At 43.1% G+C, this 16,814-nt stretch overlaps 1 protein-coding gene across 16 annotated transcripts in view; it reads left to right on the top strand.

Moving 5' to 3' along the window:
- The window catches only part of LYPD6B (LY6/PLAUR domain containing 6B), a 223,433-nt gene that overhangs the window by 25,344 nt on the left and 181,275 nt on the right, over positions 1–16,814 (top strand). For 4 of the 16 annotated variants that reach the window (XM_073905163.1, XM_073905104.1, XM_073905170.1 and 1 more), the window contains exon 2: positions 5,362–5,435. The exons of the other annotated variants lie outside the window; for them this stretch is intronic. The gene's annotated coding sequence lies outside the window, so the exon portion shown is untranslated. The remainder of the gene's footprint in view (positions 1–5,361; positions 5,436–16,814) is intronic. 16 annotated transcript variants of the gene reach the window in all.

The raw sequence follows: 16,814 nt of genomic DNA, 5'->3' as shown, positions 1-16,814 counted from the left end.
TTTTAATAATTTTCATGTCTTTTTAAAATTTGCTTTTTGCAGCACCTGGGTGGCTCAGATGGTTAAGCATCTGCCTTTGGCTCAGGTCATGATCCCAGGGTCCTGGGATGGAGTCCCATGTCGGGCTCCCTGCTCAGTGGGCAGCCTGCTTCTCCATCTCTACCACTGTGCTCTCTCGTGCACACTCTCTCTCTCTCTCAAATAAATAAATACAATTTTTAAAAACATTTCCTTTTCATTATGACTACATTCTCATTCTAGAAGCTTCAGAAAATACAGAAAAGTATAACGTAAAGAGCAATTTATTCCTCAAGTACACTTATTGATAACATTTTAAAGGTACCTTTTCTGTCTTTCTGTGCATCAGTTTTTAAAACTTCATGTTTTTTTTCCCCCCAATTGTAGACATTGTATATTATCCTTCTGGAAAATCAAGAAAATAGGAAAAAACATAAAACAGAGGACAGAAAGCATCCTACATAAGCAAGTGTTTGGGTTTTACATAGAGTTATAAAGTGCATTTCGTAGTCTTTGCTTCTTTGGTTTTAGAGGATCTTCTCAGATAATCACTGTCTTTAGTTCTCATGCTACTTACAGGTTCTGTTTCTCCACTTACTTTTTAAAATTTTATAGAAATTAAATAGAATTCTGGTATAATCATTAGTGTCTCAAATAGTTATTTTATGGTCGGAATGGAGAATTTATTAACTTCTTTGTGCACTTGAAAAATTGACTACTCACCAATGGGGCATATTTTATATTATTTATGAATCCTCTTTAATCAGAAATTTCTTGGGGGGTAGAAAAATCTTTGCTTTTGAAGGATGTGTGACTACCCTCCTCTCAACTTGCCTGATAGGTTGTCTTCTGGAGGAGAAAAGGAGGGACTGGCTAGATTCATGATCCCAGGAGAAAATCCTCCCCCCCCCTTAGGTCACCTGGGTAGAAACTTCTAGATGTTTGGGGAATACCACTGCAAGGAAGCAGGTTTTGGTTACTTGGGCTCTTCACGGAGAGTGGAAAAATGCAAGACAGAATGAATCTTTTTGTCCATATTCCTGCTTTTTTAGGTAGTTTGGGAGAAAATTGGCGTGTGATTTTTAACATCTGTGGAATAATGGGCTTCAGCGTTTGCAGCAGGGCAGAGGACATCTGGTTGTGATTTTCCCTGTAACATCTTTGCCATGCTTTGTTTTGGAATACACCATTGCCCTTGATAGTGCAGAAGGTATTCTGTCAAGTGAAGAATTCACTGCATTTTTTCTGTCCATGGACTAAACTCTTTCTCCAAGTCTACTTGTTCTAAGAGTACTAGATGCACTTTACCATTCCGATGAAGCCAGTTCAGAAACTAAAGTCACAAACAAGTATTTCCACATTTCAAACTTTGCCTTTTTCAGAGAACATTAATAGGGATTTAATGTGTATTTCTAAAAATGCTAAGTAATATCCCTAAAAATTCTCTTCCTTCTCTCCTAACTGTTGCGGTTCCAGATCACCTCTCCTCAACACTCATTGTTGCTCCTCTGGTCCATACCTTTCTGAAGTTCCAGTCACTTCTTTCCAGGAAGTTCTTTATTATGTAGATCACTTTAGCTCCACTGACTTCTATCAGCTCTCTTTCTGGTAATTTCCAACTAAGGATAGTCTTGGAATGACCCACCAACAGGAGTTTGTCCATTTTGTGGGTAGGTAGGTAGGTGTGGCCTGGCAGAACCTGATGGGGAAGGGTTGTGACTAGTCATTAATAATAGCTGTTTTCTATTACACGGACTTCAGAGTATGCCCTGTAGTCCATGCTTGTGGCCTTGGTGACCCAGGCTGTGTGTTCTTAAGAACAGTAGAGTCACTGCACTGAACTGTTTAGAATTTATGAGTGTTTGTTCATTGGAAAGCTGTTTACATGATGCATGAAACTGGTTGATTAGGACTGAATGGAATTGGAAGATAGCCGAGCTTAAGGTACCACCCCAAGCCCTGCTGTGTCGCAGATCTTGGTTGATAGCAACTTACTCACGTTGAGAAGCTGGTTGGGCAGGAAGGATGTGTGGTCTGGATATTGCATTAGCCAGCTTGGCATTCGAATTTGCCAAAGACGTTTGGGGCATTGCAACATTAAAAAAAAAAAAAGTCCCTGTGGTAAATTTCAATGCTCCTGTCTCCTGTAATTCTGCATGTTATTCTTATACACCAGCGTGACATATTTTTATAGCACTGTTGCTCATCCAGTTGCCCCTGGTATTAAGCTGTGTTCTCTGTTGTGATGCTCGGTCCCAGTTCTATAGAAGCTTACACTCAAAACCAGAGAGAGTTTTCATTTTTCTTAATGGAAACTTGGGATTTTTCCCCAGGCAAATATGTTGGCTTTTTGTTGTTGTTGTTGTTGTTCTCTTGAAAATATAGAGATGTGTATTTTTTTGAAAAATAATCACTGCAGCATTTTGAGTATATGAAAGTTTGGTAAATGGGTGACTTTTCTCTGTGACTGATAAAGAGGTATATGTTTTGGAAGCATACATCTCAGTCCCTGCTCCTCTGGGATTTTATTTCTTGCATCTGTCCCTGTGAATGTTCGGCTCCAGCTACACTGACTTCCTTGCTGTTCCCCCAACATGTCAGCCGTGATCTGCCACAGGACCTTTGTATTTAATGCTGCCTTGAATGCTCTTCCCTAACTATCTGCAAGGCTGGCTCCCTCACACCCTTCAGACTCAAAATACAAGCTTCTCACTGAGGATGTTCTTGGCTACCCCTCTGTAATTTCACCCCTCCTTCTGGCCCTATAACATTTTATATCTGCTTCCCTATTTTTTTGTTCTCTCTTCCTTAGCACTTATCGGTATTTAACACAGTACAGTTGACTCTTGAACAATATGGGGCTTAGGAGCCCCAAGCCCTGTGCTGAAAATCCATGTATAACTTCTGACTGCCCCCCAAACTTAACTACTAACAGCCTACTGTTGACCAGAAGCTTTACTGATAGCATAAACAGTCGATTCACACATATTTTGTATGTTACATGTATTACATACTGTATTCTTACAATAAAGTAAGCTAGACAAAAGGTCAAGAAAATCATAAGGAAGAGAAAATACATTTATAGTACCATACTGTATTGAAACAAATCCACATGTAAGTGGACCCAAGAAAATCAAACCTGTTGTAGTTCAGGGACCAACTGTATACATTTTACTTATTGTTGATCTCTCTCTCTCTCTCTCTCTCTCACTAGAATATCACTTTCCTGAGGGCATGGTAGGGTTTATTTCCTCTGTATTCCCAGTGCCTAGAATGATGCTTATGCCATGGAGAAACTATGATGTCATCACATAAAGCACTTGATAAATAAGGCTGGAGGGAAGGAAGAAAGGAAGAATGACTTTTGTTGGCTTCTACCCGTCATAATTGACCTCCTCCACATTTTAGACAACCCAGTGTAAGCTAGCAATCAGCCCACTCCCTGCACAGAACAGTCTGATTTTGAGGTGAATTTTGAGGCTTATGGGTGCTGGCAGGCTTCACGGTTGGCGAACTCTCGTCAGGATTTGGCGTAGACAGGCATGTTCCGTGAAACCAGTGAATGCCCCATCTCTACACTGGTCTACTATTTTGTACATTTCTAAGAAGTCAACGGGTAGTAATAGATGGAGGCTGATGGATTTCTGGGAGGGTCAAGAAAGAGCGTATTTGCTGTGAGATAGGTAAATGGAATCTTTGGCACTGAAATTCCATTATCTTTTGTCCACGGATAAAAGGTGTATGACTTACTTATCATTTAATCCCACATACAGCATTAGCGGTAGTGATAGGTGAAGGGGTGTGAGGAGAGGGACTTGTAAATAGTGATAAGATGATGGGAACATAAAGCTCAGTCTGGCAGGGTCTGCCTGGGATTTTGCTGAGACCACAGCAATACTTAATTAACTGTAAACATTCTATTCAAGATAAGACTATAACAGTTGCCTTGGGGAAAATTCTTTTGAGTCACTATTTGTTTGATCTTTCATATAGTATTTTGGCTCTGCTATTCATGCAATAGCAAAGTTCCTATTATAAATGCCATTTTCAAGGATTTGCTGTATTTACACACCAGGTCAGTCCTGGAAGAGGTAAAGGATTAGAATCACTGTTTAAATAGAGGTTCGGAGCGGTTTCAAGCAAATCTTTAAAAGTGGAAATCCTTCCTTTCAACCAGTTGACAAATAATTGTTAAAAACCAGGTTAAGTACTCTGGGGGATTTCAAAATACAGAATAAGATCTTTGCCCTCAGTTTGCTTATCATCTAGCTGTAGAAATAAGACTTTAATCAGTGTATGTGACATGATACATATGCTAAATGATCATGATGAGTATGCCTTACTGGATAATTAACAGCACCAAGCTCTGTCTTGGAGCTTTTCTAACCACGAACTCACTCATCTCATCCTCCAGTCCGCCCAGTGAGGCAGGTGCTATTGGTTTAGAGTAAAGTTTTGCATAAGTAGACAGTGCTGTGGGAGTTTGAGGGAAGGGGAGACAGGGGAAGCAGAAACACGTGAAGGGGAGCTAGAAGAAGGACGTCTCTCAATCTACCTCTTAAAATCGGGAATGGCTGTGTATTCGAAGAGGGAAGAGGGCATAATGGGCATTTGTGGTTTTTGCTTGTAATACCATTTTTCTCTCTTGAGAGTTCTTTTAGTCTTCCTAGACTCTCAGCACATGTGCTTCTGGTGAAGGAGACAATAAACAACTATGTCGGTAAAACATACAGGATGTCAGTTTGATCAGTGCTTGGAAGAAAAATAAAGAAGGGCACCTGGGGGGCTCAGTGTGTTGGGCGTCTGACTCTCGGCTCGGGTCATGATCTCAGGGTAGTGGGATCGAGGCCTGTGTCTAACTCTGAGCTAAGGGTGGGGCCTGCTTAACATTCCCTCTCTCCCCTCCCCCTTCTCCCCCTTAAAAAAATAGAGACAGGAAACGGAAAGAGTGCTGAGGTGCTGGAGGAGGGGATTTGTAATTTTAAATAGGATGGTTGGGAAGGCTAACTGAGGCATCTGAGTGAAGAGTGGAGGAGAGAGAAAAGAGCTGTAAAGGTACCTTTGGGAAGAGCCTTCTAGGCAGAGGGAACAAAGGTCCTGGGGTAGCAACTTACCTGATTTGTTCAAGGAACGTCAGAGTGGCTACATAATAGTAAGCAGGGAGGAGAATGGTCCGGGTGAAGGCTTTACAGGCAGTGCCTGCCCAGTTAACCATTGCTTTGGTGGTGCTGTGATGCAGGAGGAGCTGGTGAGATTTGGGAGTAAGGGGAATGGCCCTTTGGCAGTTCTTCCTATTTTCCCCAGCCCTGTGCAGCTGTAGCTCCTCTTGCTTTTAACCGGCAGGCCCAGCTCGGTGGCTCTCAGTTCTGGTTCCAATGCTGACATGGGCAGAGGCACTCACACCCACCGCCTGGCAGGTAAGAACCCAGCCCACACAAGCTCAGGCCCTGGACGAGAGCACCCGTGTGAGCTGAATGACACTCTCGCCACAACCCTCACAACATATTTTTGGCCCATAATTCCGAGTTTCTTGCATTTCCTGCTTGGCATGGATATTCCTGCTGGAATGGCAGCCATCTTGGTTGGGTCCTTGTCTGTGCCTGGTTCTCACCATCCTCTCTGCCGGGCCCCCGCCTGTGATGCTGGGAGTTAGTGCTGGTTCTGGGCTGTATCTGTGGCTTTGGGGGGGCTCTCTAGGGGGTTAGGAAGATCCACTGTGCTGCTGGAGCCTCCTTTCCCCCAGTGTTTTTTGGTTCTCTCCTACCATTGCCCTGTCTTCTTAATTAACAGACGTGGAGACTGGAATTAGGCATCGTGGACTCTGGTTCTTCAGACACATCTGCGAGACTGTTGTGCTAGCTCCTTGAGGCCGGGCTAGGACATGGGTTTGTCTGTCTCTGACCCTTCCCCTTGCTCCCACGCAGCTGAGCCACTCCGTTCAAAGCACAGGCTATACCTGAGAGTGAGAAGATGGGACCCTGAAGTGGGGGAGGAAGATCCAGACCAGGGCGACAGTAGGGTGGGAGGAGAAGGAGGGCGGAAGTGAGCGATCTGGGGAAGGAAGCCTCAGCACAATGTGGGATGGTCTGCTTTATGGGGATGCAGTAAAAAATAGAGCCCAGACAGTCATGTAAGAGTTCACGGATGAGTGTCAGTTTAGAAGTTGCAAAAGCCACGAGCACTTTCAGAGAGTCCTAGAGCTGAGTCATGACCGAGTTACAGAAGAATGTGCTTGCTGCGGAGCCCCCGCCTCTGAGAGTGTGGGGGGCCGGGGTCCGGGTGGATTAAGATGAGGACAGACATTCCAGTTAATGTAACCTCTAAAGGTCAGCCGTGGGGTCACTCCTGTGAGGACACACCCAGAAGCACACACACTGGCACGCACATTTTCGCCCATTCCTGCCTTTGGTTTCTGATTTCAGCTGCCGTTGCTTCTATAGAAATCTAAAACACCAACTTGAATGATGTTCGTAGGAACAATGAGAGTGCAAATAGGCCCGATTCTCAAATTTACACACCAGAGGTTGAGGTGATAGAAAGTTCTCTGCATTTGCTCCCTGTTTCCAGCAGTGGGACCTGAGTTTCTAGGGTGCACATGGCTTTTCTGAATCCACTATGAATCAAGGTGTGCTATGGGGCCCTTCCAGTGCTGGAAAAGAGTAATTGGGTTGAAAAACGCTGCTGTAATAAAAATGTAGTATTGGCGTGGTCCTAGAAGGTGGTTATCTAAGGGATATTCCTTCTTTGAAGAAAAATGCTAAGTTATTTAAGGTAAGTGGTCTCCTGGGCCTACCACTTGCTTTCCTGGGAAGGGATTGATTTGAGTTAACATTTGAGCTTCCAGAATATCCTATGAAATGCTTTAAAAGTTTGAAATACAATTTGTTTTCTGAATAGGTAATTCACTCACGTGGTTCAGCATTTAAAAGCTGCAAAAGAATATTCGGTGACACTCTCCCGCTCACCTCCTCCACTTGGCCAGTTTCTCCCTCAAGGCAACCCATGTTACCAGTTTCTGATGTATTTCGGAATCTATCAGTGTTAATGCTCTTAGAGAAAAGACACCTTGTTGTTTTTTTTTCTCTTAAGAAACTTGCCTTTAATAAAACAAAGGGAGCTAATCATTTATAGCTGCATTTTGGAAACTTCTGTGATGACAAAATTCCTAGATGCTGAAATCTAGATTTGCTGCTCAGAATGTGGTCCTCAGACTAGTGGCAGTAAGTAGCCCCTGGGAGCTTGCTAGAATGCAGAATCTCAGGGCCCGCTGCCCCCACCCCCCAAAGCAGAATCAGCCTTTCATAGATCACAGGTGATTCAGCGGCACACGGAAGTTTGAGAAGCCACTGCTGTGTATCCTTTTCACAACATTGGCCTTAGGTGGCAGAGTGACTGAGGTCCAGGTGGGATGGAGAGAGGGAGAGATGATCTTAGAAGTAGAGTTCTCCCCACGTTACTCTTCACAGTTGTTGCTAAAGTTAAATGATGGTGATCTCTTCTTAATTTGCAGCCACAGATCTAGATGGCCTATGAACTTTGTGACTTTTGATGGTGAAATTGAAAATCTTTTTCTCCCTTTCCCTGGCTTCTCATGAATTGTTCTTAAATCTTTGGCATTTGCTGGAAATGCCTTATGGGGCCGTGCTGGCCCTGAGTAAAGAAGTAGTAAAGAGGTAATAGAAAAACCTAGAAACAGCCAGTCAGGTTTAGAGTGACAACTTCCATTTTGATGGGTACCACATAGGTTTATGGCTGTGGTTTTATATTGTGTTTGGCGGTGTGTACGTACGTTTGGTTACAGCTCACATTTCTGAGCAGTTGAGCCATTTAGTGTATGTTTGTGCTCATCGCAGCGTGACAGAATTAAATAGTTCATGGGATTCTGAAAAACTCAAGCTTTTTAAAAGTTGTCAAGCTTCTGGCAGAGAAAAGAAAGAAGGAAACTTGTTTGTTCTGTGTGAATGAAGAAATAGAGGGCAGAAATTATTGAAAGCCCTACGATGGATGACCTTGAAAACTAGTGCAAACAATTTGACTATGACTGAGTATGACTAGGAACTTGAGAAAAAATTTACAAAAAGAAATTAGAAAGGTCAGAAGACTGTATCTTTATTATTAAATGTTTCTAACCACTAAGGATTTACATTCTAAAAAGGTGAGATACATATGTATCCATTTAAACAATGCTAATGGGATACTTTTTGGGGACTGTTGTGGCAGACTTGGAGGAGGAGTGAAAATAGGCAGAAACAAAAGCAAACAAGAACAAAGCCTGGCCTTCTTCCGTGCGAGACAACTAAGCCTAGGGGTTGGGGCCAGTTTTGCAGAAGGAGGCAGGAGGCTGAAGGGAGGGGCAAGTCCGGGGGTGGAAGGGATTCTAGGGAAGAATGAGTTTTGAATATGGGAAAGTAAAATGTCAGGATTTAACCCTGAAATGCATGAGAACCCTCTTGGCAGTCTGTTACTGGTAACTTTAAAATTCTTTGATCATTTGGCTAATTACTCACCTGGACTTACTCTAACTCTAGAAATCTATTTTCAAGGAATGTCTGAAATTTTTAAAAAAATCTTCGGCATGAAGATGTTCTTTAACGTGTAATTGATAATAAAAATGGGAAGTGACTTAATTGTCTAACAAAAGGGGATGGATAAGTAAATTCTACATCCACAGGATGGACATTTTATAGCTATTGTAATATTTATGATCTAAATTAGGTATGAAGAAGGTTAAAGTTTGCTTGGTAAAAATAGGAAGCAATGTTGATTGTGTGATGGGAATTTTTTTAAAGACTGTTCTGGATCTAATAAATATACTATAGTGAGGATGTACTACCTGAAAAAGTGGAGTAAAAAATCCTACTCTCCTTTTATTTTTTTAAAGATTTATTTAGAGAACGAGCGAGAGAGTGTGTGCATACACCTGTGTGCGGTGGAGGGGCAGAGGAGGAGGGAGGGGGAGAAAGAATCCTTAAGCAGACTCCGTGCTGAGTGTAGAGCCCGATGCAGGCCTTGATCCCAGGACCCTGAGATCATGACCTGAGCTGAAGTCAAGAGTTGGCCACTTAACCAACTGAGCCACCCAGGTGCCCCCCCTACCCCCGGACTCTAAGTTAAAAAAAAAAAAACAAAAAAAACAGGAGTTGAAAATGGACAGAAAACTTGAGTATCATTATTCAGTGGAAGATGTTATCATGAATATTTAAAATCTGAGGTGTTCAAGGCATTTTTGTAAATGCCTTAGAATGTAGTCTAAGATTAAAATATGCTGGGGTTGGAGTTAGTTGTGTAGGGAGGAGGGAGGAGGCAGAAAAACTCTTAACAGGGAGAAGTGAGAACATTCCTGACTGAGGCTGTGCACAGTTTGCAGGTCTCCTCTGCCCCCATATATGCGCTGGGGGTATTTGTAATTTGGGGAGAGGACAGTCCGCCTCTGGCTATAGATTGCCAAGCCGCTGGCTGGAATGGATGGCCACGGACGGCTTAGTGACCAGTGTCCTGTTAAATGCCACAGAAGGCCTTGACAGCTCATTTTTAATTCTCTGGAAGTCCCTTGCAATCTTGAAATAAAAAGGCAAAAAAATCGTACTGGGCGTGCACTGGGAGCATAAGCTGCCCCTAGGGATGTCTGCAGGAAGCTCTGGAGAGCAGGGCAACTTCCCAGCTTCCCAGCAGCCCAGGGAGGTAAGGGCTTTGGTTTCTGGCATGGCTTAAAGAGCCATCTGGACACAATAGATTAACTTTGAAAAATATGTTCCCTTTGTATTAGGAAACCATTGTATTTCTGTAACACTTTGATTTTTTTTTTTTTAAAGACAATGTGATATATAGTAAGAAGTGGTAACTTTTTCAAAAAAATTTTTTTTCCCCTGGGACTCTGCTGGAGTAGCTCTTCAAAGGGCTGTTTTTTTAAAGTGATTTGAAGGGAGTGGCTTTTCAGGTTTTTGTCCTTTCTTCTTCATGTATCTTTAAAGTCGGTGAGCTGAGCGTGTCCACATGAACACATGCAAGTATAATTGCCCCGGTTTTGAGCTTACCTGTGCCACAGTGAAAAACCAACACCATTAGCACAGTGTGTGAGCCCCTGTCCTTCAACTGCTGGTTACCTTTTTAGTGGATAAATTGCAAATTGAATAATGGAAAACTGGGGTTAATCACCCTGGCCTCTACCTTTCAGCTTGTCATTTGCTGAAAGTGATCTGGTGTCACTGAGGAAAAAGGAGTTGGATGGGCATCGGTCCCAGGGGTGTAGCCTGAGGCTAACAAGGAGCCCTTGCTCCTTGAAGGGCTGCTGCTGGCTTCAGAGGCTGTTTCTGAACTGCTCAGTCCTCCCTAAGCAGGAAGGGGAAATTCTAGAATTTACACGAATGTGACAGGAACACTACTAGTTTGCCTTGTAGGCTGACTGGAAAATGTCTGTCATAGTGCCACAATGTCAGGCCAGAAGAGTGTCCTTGAAGGACTGAGGGAATCCCATATGTAGGAGGGAATGCTGCCCTCCCTTTGCACCCCTGCTCTCTGCCCCTCCCCCACCCTAGGTGCCTTGATGCCTGGACAGAGGCCAGTTTCCTGCTATAAACAGATCTTCATTTGTATTGGCCTTTGCTTCCCTCTCTGGTCATGCAATGCTTTGCCCCTCTCCTCCCTGTGTGTTGGAGGCCATAATTGCTTTCTGTAAACCAATGGTATGAAATGTGGAAGTTACTGTGGTCCTTTTGGGGATGAAAATCTGTGACCTTGGTTTTCTCAAGCTATTGACTGGTGTGCTTCCAAGGTTGGCACACACACTAAGGGCAACGCTCCTATACATTAGACCTGAGAGGAGTCTAGAGCCCAGCCTTTGGTAGTTGTTTCAAGGATAGTCCTGGGAGTCGACTAATTTTAAAATTCAGAAGAACAAATAGAAATTTCTAAGCTAGTTGTCAAATTTTCACCTTTAAAGACCAGGAAGTATTACCACTGTGTGGGGTACCTTTGAACTCCACCTTGTGAGCTCCGTGCTGAGCCCTGTGAGGACAAGGCTAGGGTCTATAGCACTCATCCCTGGGTCTGATTTTCAGCACGTGGACTGGTGTCTAGCGCTTACAGGGGCTCAATATTTCTTCTGTGAGTAGACTGCCATTTCATAATATTTAACTCTAACCATATTATTGTAGCTAATACTAAATTTAATCTAGCTATTACTGATGTTTGCTGCAATTTGGACTTTGGCCATAGTTGGTACATACCAGAGATCAATTCATAAAACCCACCCTAACACTGACTGCTTTTAGAGGTTCATTTTTATTTTCAATGGCGGCACTTGAAACGGACACCCTCATGCAAGGTTTTTGCTAGACGGATGTTTTTGGAAGACCTTGTAGGTGAATTCCATATTACAGTTCAGAAGTGAGTCTGAACTAGCCTCCCTTAAAGTCTTATTACTTATTAAAATGCCATTTCTATTCATAATCTTTTTTTCTTGCCTCATTTTCAGTAGCTACATTCTTTTTAGTAGACTTAGGCCTTTGAAAAGTACTTCATTCCTGCAGTGGGAATTAGGAGTCTGGGGGGAAGGTGTGCTAGAATTGGCCGAAATTTGTAGGACTAGGAGACACCCTTGGGGACATGCTCTAGGCACCTTTCTCTTTGGACAGAACCATCCTAAGCCATCTCGGAGGAGTTAGCAAGCTCCCAGGGAAGGAGATTTTGTCATTTCTTTCATGCTTTGACTTCTCACAACTTTTTGCAGCAGACATTTTTTTTTTCTTGCTTTCTGAATTCCAGTGAGGGCTTTGTGTCTTAAAGCCATCTACTTTATTTCTCAGTACTTGTTTCTTCGTCTCCGAGATAAAGCTAGAACTGCCCTGTTAGCTGACCTTGCCAGGGCAGGGTTGTCGTCACAAACTAACACAGCGGAGTGGCTTAAACAACGGAAATGTGTCTGCTCCCCGTTGGGAGGCTGGAAGTTTGAGACGTAGGTGTCAGCAGGCCCCCGTCCCCTTTGAAGGCACTAAGGAAGGATCTGTGCCAGGTCTCTTTTCCCAGCTTATGGTACTTCCTGTGGCAGTGTAATTCCAATCTTCACACGAGGTTCTCCCTGGGTGGTGGGAGGATGTCTGTGCCCAAGCTTTCCCTTTGCATAAGGACGCCAGTCATGGTGGAATAGGACCCACCCTGCTCCAGAAGGACTTCATCTTTAACTAGTCCCATCTACAATGACTCTATTTCCAAATCAGGTCACATTCTGAGGTATTAGGTGTTAGGACTTCACCCTATGAATTTTGGAGGAACGGGAGACACCATTCAACCCATAACATGAGGTAAGAATGGTCAAATAGGATTGGGAGGTCTGAAGTAGTAGGCTGTGTTATTTCTCTCAAGTTCCCTGTTCCTCCTTTTTTAGAATCCAGTGTATTAGGAGAAATGCCAACCTGGGACACATACATTTGCTGTCTGACTGGGATCCTGTTTAAAAAGACCAGATTGGAGTTAACATCCATGGAGCCTTGATTTAATCAGGATGGTCCATTACTAACCTCTAGTCTGTTCCTGAGTCCAGCCGCTACCATGCTAAAGTGCAGGATCTGGGTCTGCTACCGCAGACGAAGCCCCAGCTGCCTCTGCCAGAGCGCTGCTGGGCCCCATTTGTTCCCTGGCTGCTTTGAGATCCGGGATAGAAGGTGTAATAGAGGATCAAAGGCCTTTGTAATTACATTCCCCTCCCCTCCCTGCCACCCCCCCCCCCCCCCAGCAATTCTTTCTAATGCCTGCAGAGTTATTTGTACAGCTATTGCAGGGACTGGGTCTCATTTCACTTGACATACAGACTGTGCTGTTGGCTCCTCAGTGCCTTGAGCTCTCACTTGCTTTAAGCAGATGACTTTCTGTGACACGCCCAGAGACCGTGGTTACCTAAGTCCTGTCTCTTGGTGGAGGGAGGATTTCAGTTGTCTTCCTATTTTTTTTACATTTTTTGAGATCTCCTTGACCTATGACATTATTTTAATTTTAGATGGACAACATAATGATTTGATATTTGTATAGATTGCAAAATGATCACAAGTTCTAGTTAATATTCACTACATATAGTTACCGAATTTTTTTCTTGTGACCGAAACTTTTGAAGTTTATAGTCCTCATGCTGTATATTACATCTCTATGACCTGTGTATTTTATAACTAGATGTTTATACCTTTTGACTCCACTCATTTTCCCCACCACCCACCCCTGCTTCTGACAACCACAAATCTGTTCTCTGTATCCGTGAACTTGGTTTTTTGTTTTTTAAATTCCACATATAAGTGAAATCACGTGACATTGGTCTGTCTTTGTGTGACTTGTTTCACTTAGCATAATGCCCTCCAGGTCAATCCATGTTGTTTCAGATGGCACAATTTCATTCGTTTTTATGGCTGAATAACACTGTTATGTGTAAAAATATATACCATATTTTCTTTGTCCATTCACCTGTTGATGGATGCGGAGGTTGTTTTCCTGTCTTGGCCGTTGTAAATAATGCTGCCATGAACATGGGGAGGTATATATCATTTTGAGTTCCTTTTTTCATTTTCTTTGGATAAATACTTTGGATAAATAAATACCCAGCAGTGGAATTGCTGGGTCATAGGGTAGTTCTATTTTTAACTTTTTGAGGAAACTCCATACTGTTTTCCAGAGTGGCTGCACCAATTTACATTCCCAAGATGGCACAAGGGTTCCCCTTTCTCCACATCCTTGCCAACACTTGTTATTTCTTGTCCTTTTTATAATAGCCTTTTTAACAAGTGTGAGGTGATCCTGCATTGTGGTTTTTTTCTTCATATTTTTAATTAAACTTTTTATTAAAGTATGACCTGCAAATGGGAAAGGGCACAGAGAAGAGTGCAGTTCAATGAACTTCCAGACACTGAACATCCCTGTGTCCCTGTCCCTGCCCTTTGTGCCCTTTCCTACTCCCTAGTCCTCCTTCCAAAAATAACTACCATTTTACATTCTAACAGCATTAGTTATTCTTACTTGGTTTGAATTGTATTTATATACATATTTAGAAATATATTTAAGTTTTTCTTAAAATTTTAAATCAAGTACTTATTTTATATAGTCACAGTAGGTACTTTTTCAGTGCCTGGCTTCTTTTGGTCCATGTTCTATGAGATTTATCCATGTTGTTTCCTCTAGGGGTGACCATTTATTTTACAGGGGAGGAAATAGTTCTTCCTCTACTCTTCTGAGTTCTTGGCTTAGAACCTTTAATAGAAGAGTAGCAAGAGAAAAACAGTAGTTTATTAACATGTATACCTCATGTGTCCATGAGAGACACTGAAGGAAGAATAACTGCTTAAGGCAGTTCAGAATTCAGGATTAAATACCATGTTCTGAGGGAACCGGGAGCAGGATGTAGGCCTCCTGGGGAGAGCAAACCATTTTTAGGAAAGCTGAAAGAAGGGTCCCTTAGAAGAACAGAGGAGAGGTAGGATGGTTTGTGACAAAATCTGTCTGGGTGTGGTGTTGCCTTCCAGTCATCCTTCCTGTGACAAGAGTCCGTCTTCCCTGGCTGATGAAACTCCCGGGAGGATATTTATGATAAGTTGAGCTCCTTATGGAGGATGTGTCTTGAGGCAGATAGGGGAGTTCTCAGAGACGGCCTCCCTCTGCGTTTGCTGTTTTTCAGGTGCCTTCAGCACCAGCTGTCAAATCCCTACCCCTAAGTGGCCTACTTTGGGTGGCGAGTCCTGAACCCCTGCAGTCCTATTTGGGGGTGGCATATTCTGCCACTCTTCAGTTCCAGTTGCCATATGATATTCCAGAGTAGCCTTCCTATTAGTAAGAAGTTACTGTCTTCTGTAGAGTTGCCGTGGATGTAAGTACTGCCGTCCCTTGCTGGATGGTTTGCCATGCTTTTTGGGTACATGTTCATGTAATTCAGCAGCTGCCCTGCAAGATTCGAACGCCTGCCTAGCTTCCTTGGTGTTTGAAGGACTTTTTTCCTCTTTATTGTATCCGTATCCCCATGGCCTATTTGAAACTTAATTTTACCCTCTTAATAACTATCTGCAGTAACTTTAAGGAGGGAAACATCTGTCCTAGTCTTCTGAATTTTCTACCACTTACGTGTGAAGAGCTGTGAGCAATGGCAAGTGGCTGATTAGCGATGGCCCGAGTAGCGATGGCCAGAAGGAACGACTGGATGAAGTAATAGATCTTTGCTTCTCTTGCTTTGATTGCTGTGGTAGACATCAGGAAGCAAGCTGGGATTTTAACTGTGGTACATTCTTTCTGATGATAAATGATGATGGATGCCGAGACAGGCAGGAATTTGAGGGGTGATTTGCATTAATGGTTTTTAGGGGAGGAGAGGGTGAACCTCCTTCTGCCCCCAGTACCAATTACCATTTTTTTTTTCAAGCAAAGATGACTGACTCACCCTTCTTTGAATGTGAATAGTATCACAAATTGCTTTTTAGTCTTGGCTTAAAGTGAGTGTTTCAGTCAGTAGCTGATCGTAGTATGTAATGATCTGCTAAAGATTGACCACATCTGGAATTCCATGCACTATGGTATGTGCCAGGCACTTAGAATGGTGTCTGGTGCATAGTACGTCTTCAAGAACTGTGGTTATCTTTGTTACTGGAAATTACTTGGGATTTTCCTTGCGCCAGCACAAGGTCCAGGGTGGCTGGTTCCATTGTGTGGTTAATAATTACCATGTAGTCAGGCGGCTGGAAGAGCTTGTCGGGGGGAACCTGGCTGGGGACAGCCATAATTCAGGCCTCCCTTTCTACCTCGTTGCCTGTAGGAAATAAGGAATCCAGGGTGTGGAACAGCTTTCTCTCTGCTTGCCTGCGTGCACCCGGGTGTGCCTCCATGAAGGCAACCAGATGCCAGCACATGGTGCAGATGTAGACAGCCCTATCTGCAGGCTAGAGTCTGGAGACCCTGGACGGAGTATCCTCGAATGGGAATAAAGCAGCATGGTGGGGGGCATCACGACAGAGCCGTTAGGACGAAAAGAAATAGCTTCCTGTAGACCGTGCCAGTATGCCACACCCAGCAACAGCATCGTCTTTGTCTTCTCACGTCTCTCGCGTCTCTCTCACGTTTCAGACATCAGAGCACTTCATCCCTAAATATTTCAGAAAGCCTCTTCTAAGAGTAAGGACCTTTTCCCTTCATTACCAGAATATGATACTACACGGAAGCAAATTAACAATGATTGTTTTCTTAGGTATTTCAAATCTCCCTGCTTATTCAAAAATGTCTTATTATTTTTTTTTTTTAACTTTCAGATCTAATCAAGGTTCATTCATTGCATTTGCTATGTCTCCTTAGTCTCCCTTAGAACATCCTGCACATCACCTTCTTTAACTTGGGGAGTCTAGGCTAGTTGTCTGGGAGTATGTCCTACATACGTTATGGGTTTTTTGATGGTTTCCTCACATGTTATGTACGTATTCTATCTTACAGACATCCTTAAACTGGAAGTTAAGTCTAGAAATGGGAATAAATTCAGGCAAAACATTGTCTTGGTCCATTCAGGCTGTTAAAACAAAAATTCCATAGACTGGGTGGCTTATAAACAAGAATTTATTTCTCACGGGTCTGGAGGCTGGAAGTCCAGGGTTAGGGAGTCAGCATGTTTGGGTGAGGGTCATCTTCTGGTTTGCAGGCTTCTCCTTGTAGCTTCACATGGTGGAAGGAGTTAGGGAGCTCTGTGGGGTCTTTTTTTTTTTTTTAAATAAGGCACTAATTCACTCATGGGATTAGCTCTACCCTCCTGACCTAATCACATCCCAAAGGCTCCATCTCCTAATAACTAA

Source organism: Callorhinus ursinus, unplaced genomic scaffold (genome assembly GCF_003265705.2).
Source record: "Callorhinus ursinus isolate GAN/ISIS: 27379988/994484 unplaced genomic scaffold, GSC_fseal_2.0 scaffold2, whole genome shotgun sequence".
Lineage (NCBI taxonomy): Eukaryota > Metazoa > Chordata > Mammalia > Carnivora > Otariidae > Callorhinus > Callorhinus ursinus.
Note: the sequence above shows the minus strand (reverse complement) of the source record. Positions and strands in the feature narration are given on the sequence as shown.